Raw genomic sequence first — 8,171 nt, 5'->3', positions numbered from 1 at the left:
GCAAGACACTGAACCCCTAATTGCTCCTGATGTGCTGGTTGGTGCCTTGCATGGTTTCCGCAGCCATCGGTGTATGAATGTGTGTGTGAATGGGTGAATGTAATGCACAATCTATGTAAAGCGCCTTGGATAAAGGCGCTATATAAATGCACCATTTCCAAGCTCACAACTATAGTGTTGGGTTTCGTTAGGATTTTAACAGTTCCCCCTTACCAGTTCCTACATAATAGACACAAATTCAATCATACAAAGCTGCTTGATTGTAATTGCACTATTATTTAAACTTCCACAACAATATAATTATTGCAATTTGTACTGTATATTTGTGTCTTTAATGTTCAGATTAATTTAATATGAAGGACACCAGTTACCCCAATGGAAACAAGCCATAGCCATAGTGCTTTCTTGGGTTATAAATCCTCTTCAGAGCTTGTATTGAACTGTACGTTCCTGTGCTTTCTGCAAACTGTTCATAAAGTAATCAATCATCCAAAGCGTGCAGATATATATGCACCTAAAGGCTGGGCACTCAACAGTCGCACGATGAATTTAGAGCCAATTTAAAAGCAGTTGAGTTGGATTGTAACTTGTAACTAAAGTGCAGACAAAAACACTTTGTTGATGTATGGCTGAATATAGTTGACGTGATTCCGGAAAAAAATCAGACAGACGTCGAGTCATTGGCAAATGAACACCATAAACAGCAGAACTTACAATAAACCTAATAAAAAGCTCTGGATTAGGTTTGTCTATTTTCTAATGTTACTAGCCTGGGGAAAGTGAACCAGCTGCAGACTCGGCGCGTCTTCATCTGTCATCCACCCTCCCCCGCCGGCCGCGGTGGACCTGCGGGCACGACTTTAGACTTGCATGTGCCTAGAATCTAGGCACAAGATTAATCTTGTGTATTGAGTTTTGAGACGTTGCCTTGTGGACGTGCAAGTTCAAACCACCTTTGCAGAAAACTATGGCATCACATTTATTGCACTTCATCTGCCTTTGGAATGCATATAATTTCCCCAGGCAGATTATCACGCTGTGATATTAGTATGACTATGAGTATCGATATACGCGAGGCTGTCTCGCTCGCTCCAGTCACAGAGCCATTGTGGACATTCACAGCATTCTTCCAGAACAGTGGGCGTGGTATCCTCCCTGACCCCACTCACTCACTCACTCACGTAGGTGCACGGGTGACGTCACCACAGGCACTTGCATGCATGCACACACACACAGACAGTCACACAGCGGAGCCAAATGAAGACTAATGAGAACCGTTTGCGGGAACCGTTCATTAAAAAAAAACGGAACCGGATCCGGCTCCGGATCCGCGATCTCGGAACCGGGTCTGAAACTACTCACGTGTCGATGTAGATTGGCTATTTTAACTATTTAAAAAATGATTTTCGGCCCAGGCGGTGGCGTAACCGTCTGGGCACCCGACTGGTAATCCAGTCGCAGTGTGCCGCGGGTTCGACTCCCGAGCCCGACACGGCCTTTACTGCATGTCTTCCCCCATCTCTCTCCCGTTTCCTGTCAGCCTACTGTCTGTCCCTTCAAAAAAAACAAAAACAATAAAAGGCATAAGCCGCAAAAAAATATCTTAAAAAAATAATAAAATAAAATAATTTTCATAATTAGTGGATTCCAATGGGGTGCACTCGCATTCCGTCTTGTGCCTGGAGGGACATAGCAACCTGCCTATAGCAACCTGTGCACAGTAGAGGTATGTGTTTGGCTTCTGCCGGTGGATTTTGATATAAAGCAATTACCCGCGGCGCCGCGGGTTTGCGGCTATCAAAGGGTTAATTATGATAACCCGCGGTGCCGCGAGTCATGGCGACAAGGGTGTTAAAGTACCAAAAAGTACAAAGTATACTCATTATGCAGAATGTCCAATTTCAAGTTTTCAAATGTATAAAATATCGTTTGAAAATAGCCGATCTACAAGCTCACAATGTGTCGCATGGCGTCCTCACACATTATCGCAACGCATTCCCTGCCACTTCGACTGAAACCCTTTATTATAACTCTGAGGAGAGTGGCCAAAAAAAATAAAACACACACACAAAATCAAACAGAGATTTATACTTGCGACTGTCAGTGCCCCAAAATCACGTATTGTATTACTATTTACCGACTATACAGAGCCTTTGTTTTTTGTTTTTTATATAATTTTTATCCCACGATTTTGCAACACATTTTTTTACCCAGTGTCAATTATGTAATCATGGGCGCTACACTTCCTCTGGGGGGCAGTGGACTGACCTCATGCGTCCTTCTATGCATGAGGAGTCCAAGCCGCTTCTTTTCACCTGACAGGGGAGAGTTTCCCCGGCCGGACGTATAGCGCGTGGAAGGAACACGTTATTCCGACCAGTACCTTTCCCCTCCATCATGCGCCCCAGCTGGCCAGGGGGAGGTAGTTTAGAGACCAGGATTACTGCATGTTTTTTTGTGAGGGTACCTACCCTAGGGGACACGGGGAGAACATACAAACTCCACACAGAAGGGCCCTTTCGCCAACCCCACCTCGGGTATGGGCACTGATGACGCGGAGGAGAGAACACGCCCCCAGCACCCACAGTGTCCCCAGCGGGAATCGAACCCAGGACCTTCTAGCTGTGAGGCGACAGCTCTACCGACTGTGCCACCATGACCCCCATACGGAGTCTTTGTTTGAGAAGCTTCTAAGACTGAGGTCAGGAGTCTATTGTATCAAACCTCTGTCGTCAATACTCAATCTGACGCCTTGAGAAGAGCTGGTGAACCTTAAACACTGCTATTGTACTGTAGCCTTTAGAGTTAACTCATTTAGACCTGGAACGCATCTGTGTCACCTTCATAATGTAGCTTTAATAACCATGATTTTAAACTTTAGCTGTTGAAAAAATAGCTCATATACGAGCTTGTAGATCTGCTATTTGTGAAGTCTTTGAATATATATTCTTTCACATCAAACATTTTTTTAACTCATATCTTTGCTTCTGGGGTGGTCCCTGCATGGAACAACATATTTTCAGATGGGGGTCGATGATGGCCAATTACATATCATTTTGTTGGGGCATGAACTATAGTTTGAGAACCACTGATATAGAAACATAGGTTTTTCAGAAAACTGTCATGATTTTGAAGACGATTATTATTATTTATTTTTTTTAGAATCGGCCTGCAGGTCTAAATGTGATAATTAACTTTTCTAATCCATAGCCTATAGTGATGATTAGAAGCCACGAGCACGCTTCCTGCTAGGGAGGGAGACGCAGGAGCATCGTGGAATCTGAATATAGGGATTAATAATACAGTGAGGATCAGAACGTGGGAAGAATTAAGAGTATAATATCGTATCGCAGTGGTCGAATAACTCAAGAGGGTATATTTTTATTTTATTGTATTTATTTTTTCGATGTGGCTCCATCTCCAGTAGCCATCTAGTGCAGTGGTTCCCCAATCTTAGGGGCGACTCACACGGTCGCAGCAGATTGATGTATGCTTGTTGTATAAGATGTATAGCTGATGCAAGCTCGCAATGCATTTCCAATGGGAGTCACATGGTTTGACACAACATTTGTGTTGTATGAGGGGGAGGGGGGCAGTCGAAACACAGCCGAAAGCCGTACAACAGCTTGTAGTCCAAAATGTTGTATCAAACCTGTGACTTCCATTGGAAATGCATTGGGGCGGCCATGACACTTACATCTTGCTTACATCTAGCATCAGTGCTTAATTTCAGCCGGAGCTTGGCGGAGCTCAGCTCCGGTACCTGTCACTTGAGCTCTGGGAGCTCAAGCCACCTGTAGAGGCAGCTCCGGTAGCTGTAGAGGACACTCCGCCACCCCAAATGCACATTACAGTATACAATACGTCTCTATTATTATTTTAGTTTCATTTTCAAGTCAACTAGGCTTCTTCCTCGTCATAGTTACTTCTATTTCCAGTATGATTCCAAAATAAAACATGGCTTGAATGATCGCATTGCAAGTACAAACAAAAAAACACTTTGAAATGTGTGCCTGTTGTGAGAGGAAATAGGTCAGGTGGCTATGGAACCCCGGCTTGACGCCTCACTGTTGACGGTGTCGGATCCTCCTTTTAATACTCTATGTGTCGGATGGGTAAATAAAAACTCGTCTCGACTTTTGCAATTTGAATCTGTTGTCGTTCGTTGCATATGGAATATGGAACTTTCATACTTTTATGGAGCAATAGATTAACTGCTACTTGGAGTTTAGCCTTGGGGACAGCATGCGTTTTGTTTTCAATACAACATGCCATGGTGAGTTCTTATGAACAGAACTGACTGCATTGTCAAATCTCGCAAAGACACTTTACAACATGGGTCGATCAGTATCGAATATCATAACGCTTGCTTTGGTGGGCCCGGGAAAAAAAAAGACTAGTACAGAATTAAGTAGTAGTAGCATTATTGAGTTCATCGGAGGAGGAGGAGGAGGAGGAGGAGGCGGAGGAGGAACTTGGATAAGGACAACAACAAAACGTGCATGCAGGTATTAACATTGCGTACTGTTCTGATGATGGGCCACCCTAACTTGTTATAGGACTACTGTATTTTATACAGTATGTAATATAACGTTGAGCCGCTGTGCCAACTGAACTGCAAATGCCTAGGCCTACTGTAGTTGTGTGTTGTGAGCCGGCGGACCCCTGTGTGAACTGCTGCTGCAAATGTTATCGAAAAATACTTGTTACTTCAGGGTCCTCCATTTTCAATTCATCAGAACATTTAAAGACATATTACAAAAAAACCTCTATATGCCTACTCTATTGTGTTCTGAAGGGTTGGCTGGCCGTTGGTTGTGTTAAAAAAGGCAAAAAAAAATTGCGCGTGCACATGCACGCACCCGAGCTCCGGCACCTAAGAATTTAGAAATTAAGCACTGTCTAGCATGCATCAATGTTGTATGCTAGATGTAAAGGTGTGAGTGAGGCCTTACAGACATAGTGGTTCTCAAACCGTTTCTTGTCATGGACTACTATAAATCCATATGTATTTAGCTCAATGCGTGTCAAATTGTGAGCTTGTAGATGGCCGCGGGGCTGAAGTGGCAAATGTAATTATTTTGTAATAATAATAATAATCAAAATCTACAAAGTAACTATAGTAACGTAATGTTTTCAAATAAATGTCGTGGAGTATAAAAAGCACAATATTGTAGGTGTATGGGGAGTCGAAGTAAAAGTACTGGAAATACTAAGTACAAATACCTCAACATTGTATTTAATATATCAGATGTGACAACACAAGGTAGTATTGGAACATTATACCTCCCGGATTTTGGGGGGAAATGGAAGGCGGGGGGCTTTTCAGAGTAAAATCTGCCTCATCTGCTTGGCACCTCTAGCGTCTTTATTCTGAAAAATTCCCCCGACTAAAGTAGTGTTAAAGGGGCATTCCACTCATTTTCAACATTTTACTATGTCATTAATATACCTTAGAGCTGGTGTGTGGAAATAATAAAAAAAAGTCCCCCCATTCTGTGTTTCCTAGAACTAGAGGTCTGAAAAAAACCATTAACATGGTGAAACACATCTTGATGATGTCATCAAGATGTGTTTCACCATGTTAATGATTTTTTTCATACTTACAGTTCTAGGAAACACAGAATGGGGGGACTTTTTTATTATTTCCACACAACAGCTCTAAGGTGTATTAATGACATAGCAAAATGTTGAAAATGGGTGGTTTTCCCCTTTAAGTACAGTACTTGAGTAAATTAACTTAGTTACTTTCCAAACAGTCCACACAAATGATAAATTGACCTTTTGTGCTGAGAGAGGAACTGCTCGCTCATTGCTGCGCTAGCTGGGCCCCGGCAGCCATGTATGGCAGCAACAGGAAAGAAATACTCCAGATATAATTAATGGCTGTGGCAGCTAAAGTTCACAGAGCCGCAATCTAGCAGAGACTAACCTCGCGTCACCAGCCTTTCCACCTCGGAGGAGGAAAGAAAAGAAAGCCCTTGTGATCCGCTCCAGGCCCACGGTTATGAAATAAGTAAAAAAAAGAAAGAAAAAGAAAAAACATCACAGTGGTTCCAGTTGAAGGGTTTAGAGTTTTATTAGGATCCCCATTCCCATTAGCTGGTGCATAGCAGCTAATCTTCCTGGGGTCCACACAGAACATAAAAACATGACATTCGACATGGTTCCGTTTTTTTCCGGCGCCACTTTGTTTTGGTTCCCCCAATCAAGTATCGCTACTATAGTTTAGTCTCGCCAGTCACTATACCAGTTGAAATAGAAGACGGATAGACCCAACAAACTATTCCTATCAATTAAACTACGCCGCATACAATTTACATTTTACAATTCAGGCGTTGAGCAGACGCACTTAATCCAGAGTGATTTATAGTAAGCAAGAACAAAAACACGGTAATACATCATATACATAAAAATAGTCATTAAGAATCATACGTATAAGCCAGGGGTCCTCAACTAGAAATGCTGAAGGTCCACTAATAATTTTTGAAAAGGACTAAGGTCCAGTCCCATGAGCGCGGCGCGGGCCACGCAGCGGCCAGCGGAGAGCAGGGCTCTATGCCTGTTTAGTACAGTCACACCAAGGCAAGCTTATACAAATCGGATCCCCTTCCAACCAACCAATCCTGGGGTGCAGAGTATGGAAATAAAATGTTTCACAAATATTCCCCTCCAAAAATTCACAGAAAATGAGAGGTATTGTGTTGAGGCACAATTTTCTTTTGCCCAGGGTCCACAGAGAGGTGGTCCGTGGTCCGGTCGTGGACCGCGGTCCGCCTATTGAGGACCCCTGGTATAAGCTAAGGGGGCCGGTGCACGCTTATCCGACACACCAAAGGTCCGACATGCGGAAAGGACCCGTTGCTCCCGACATGCGTTGGTCCGACATGCATTGCGTCGTGCGTTGCGGTTAGGTTAGGGTTTGGGGTAGGTTGTCGATCTAATGACTGTTGGACCTTTGGTGTGTCGGAAACTAAAGCCTGTACCCAAGCTATAAGAACCTATAGTGGAATATATATAATGAAACGTGTCAAGGACCCCCAAATCAACATTTATTAGGCCACGGACCCCCCATTTGAAAACATATGCCAGTGACCCCGATAAGGGAGGATTTTTACGGCTCTAGCAGTGATTCCGAAACATATTAATTTCAAGGACCTCCAGTTTCACACGCATTATGCTACGGACCCCCCATTCTAATGTAGTTTTTCTATCTCTGGTACCCCAATTTATATTGTAAAACCACTGTTAATTTAACTCTTAGAGTGTACATATATATTTGTACACTCTCTGAGTTACAGACCCATAAGGGTCCATTTGGTTACAAGTTATCATTTAGCTGGGTCCCCCCTAGAACTCCCTCAAGTACCCCTGGGGGTCCCCGGACCCCACTTTGGGAACCACTGCTCTAAGTTACACAAGTTGAGCCTTTGCTCAAGGTCGTCAAGGCTTGGGCAAGCGCTACAGGCTAAGATGGAGACTGAAGAGGTGGGTTTTCAGACTATACGGCAGGAGACTGAGAGTGATCTGCTGTTCTGATTGCAATGGGGAAGTGCACTCCATAGTTTTAGAGCCAGAAGGGAGAAGAGTCTGGGACGCGTGGAGCGTTGTCCCAGCGTCCCCGCATCGGTGCTTTTATTAGGTGTCAAATTAAGATGCAGAGAATTATTTTTGGGTAATTCTGGTTCCGGTTTGGTGGTTCGCCGGCCTGATGACTACAAACCAGTGACTACAACATGACGTAAGTTACCATCCTGATGACTACAAACCAGTGACTACAACATGACGTAAGTTACCATCCTGATGACTACAAACCAGTGACTACAACATGACGTTAAGTTACCATCCTGATGACTTCAAACCAGTGACTACAACATGACGTAAGTTACCATCCTGATGACTTCAAACCAGTGACTACAACATGACGTAAGTTACCATCCTGATGACTACAAACCAGTGACTACAACATGACGTAAGTTACCATCCTGATGACTACAAACCAGTGACTACAACATGAAGTAAGTTACCATCCTGATGACTACAAACCAGTGACTACAACATGACGTTAAGTTGCCATCCTGATGACTACAAACCAGTGACTACAACATGACGTAAGTTACCAACCTGATGACTACAAACCAGTGACTACAACATGAAGTAAGTTACCATCC

The sequence above is a fragment of the Electrona antarctica genome (assembly GCF_951216825.1).
Source record: "Electrona antarctica genome assembly, chromosome: 11".
NCBI lineage: Eukaryota > Metazoa > Chordata > Actinopteri > Myctophiformes > Myctophidae > Electrona > Electrona antarctica.
The sequence above is the reverse complement of the archived record's forward strand: the minus strand, read 5'-3'. Positions refer to the sequence as shown.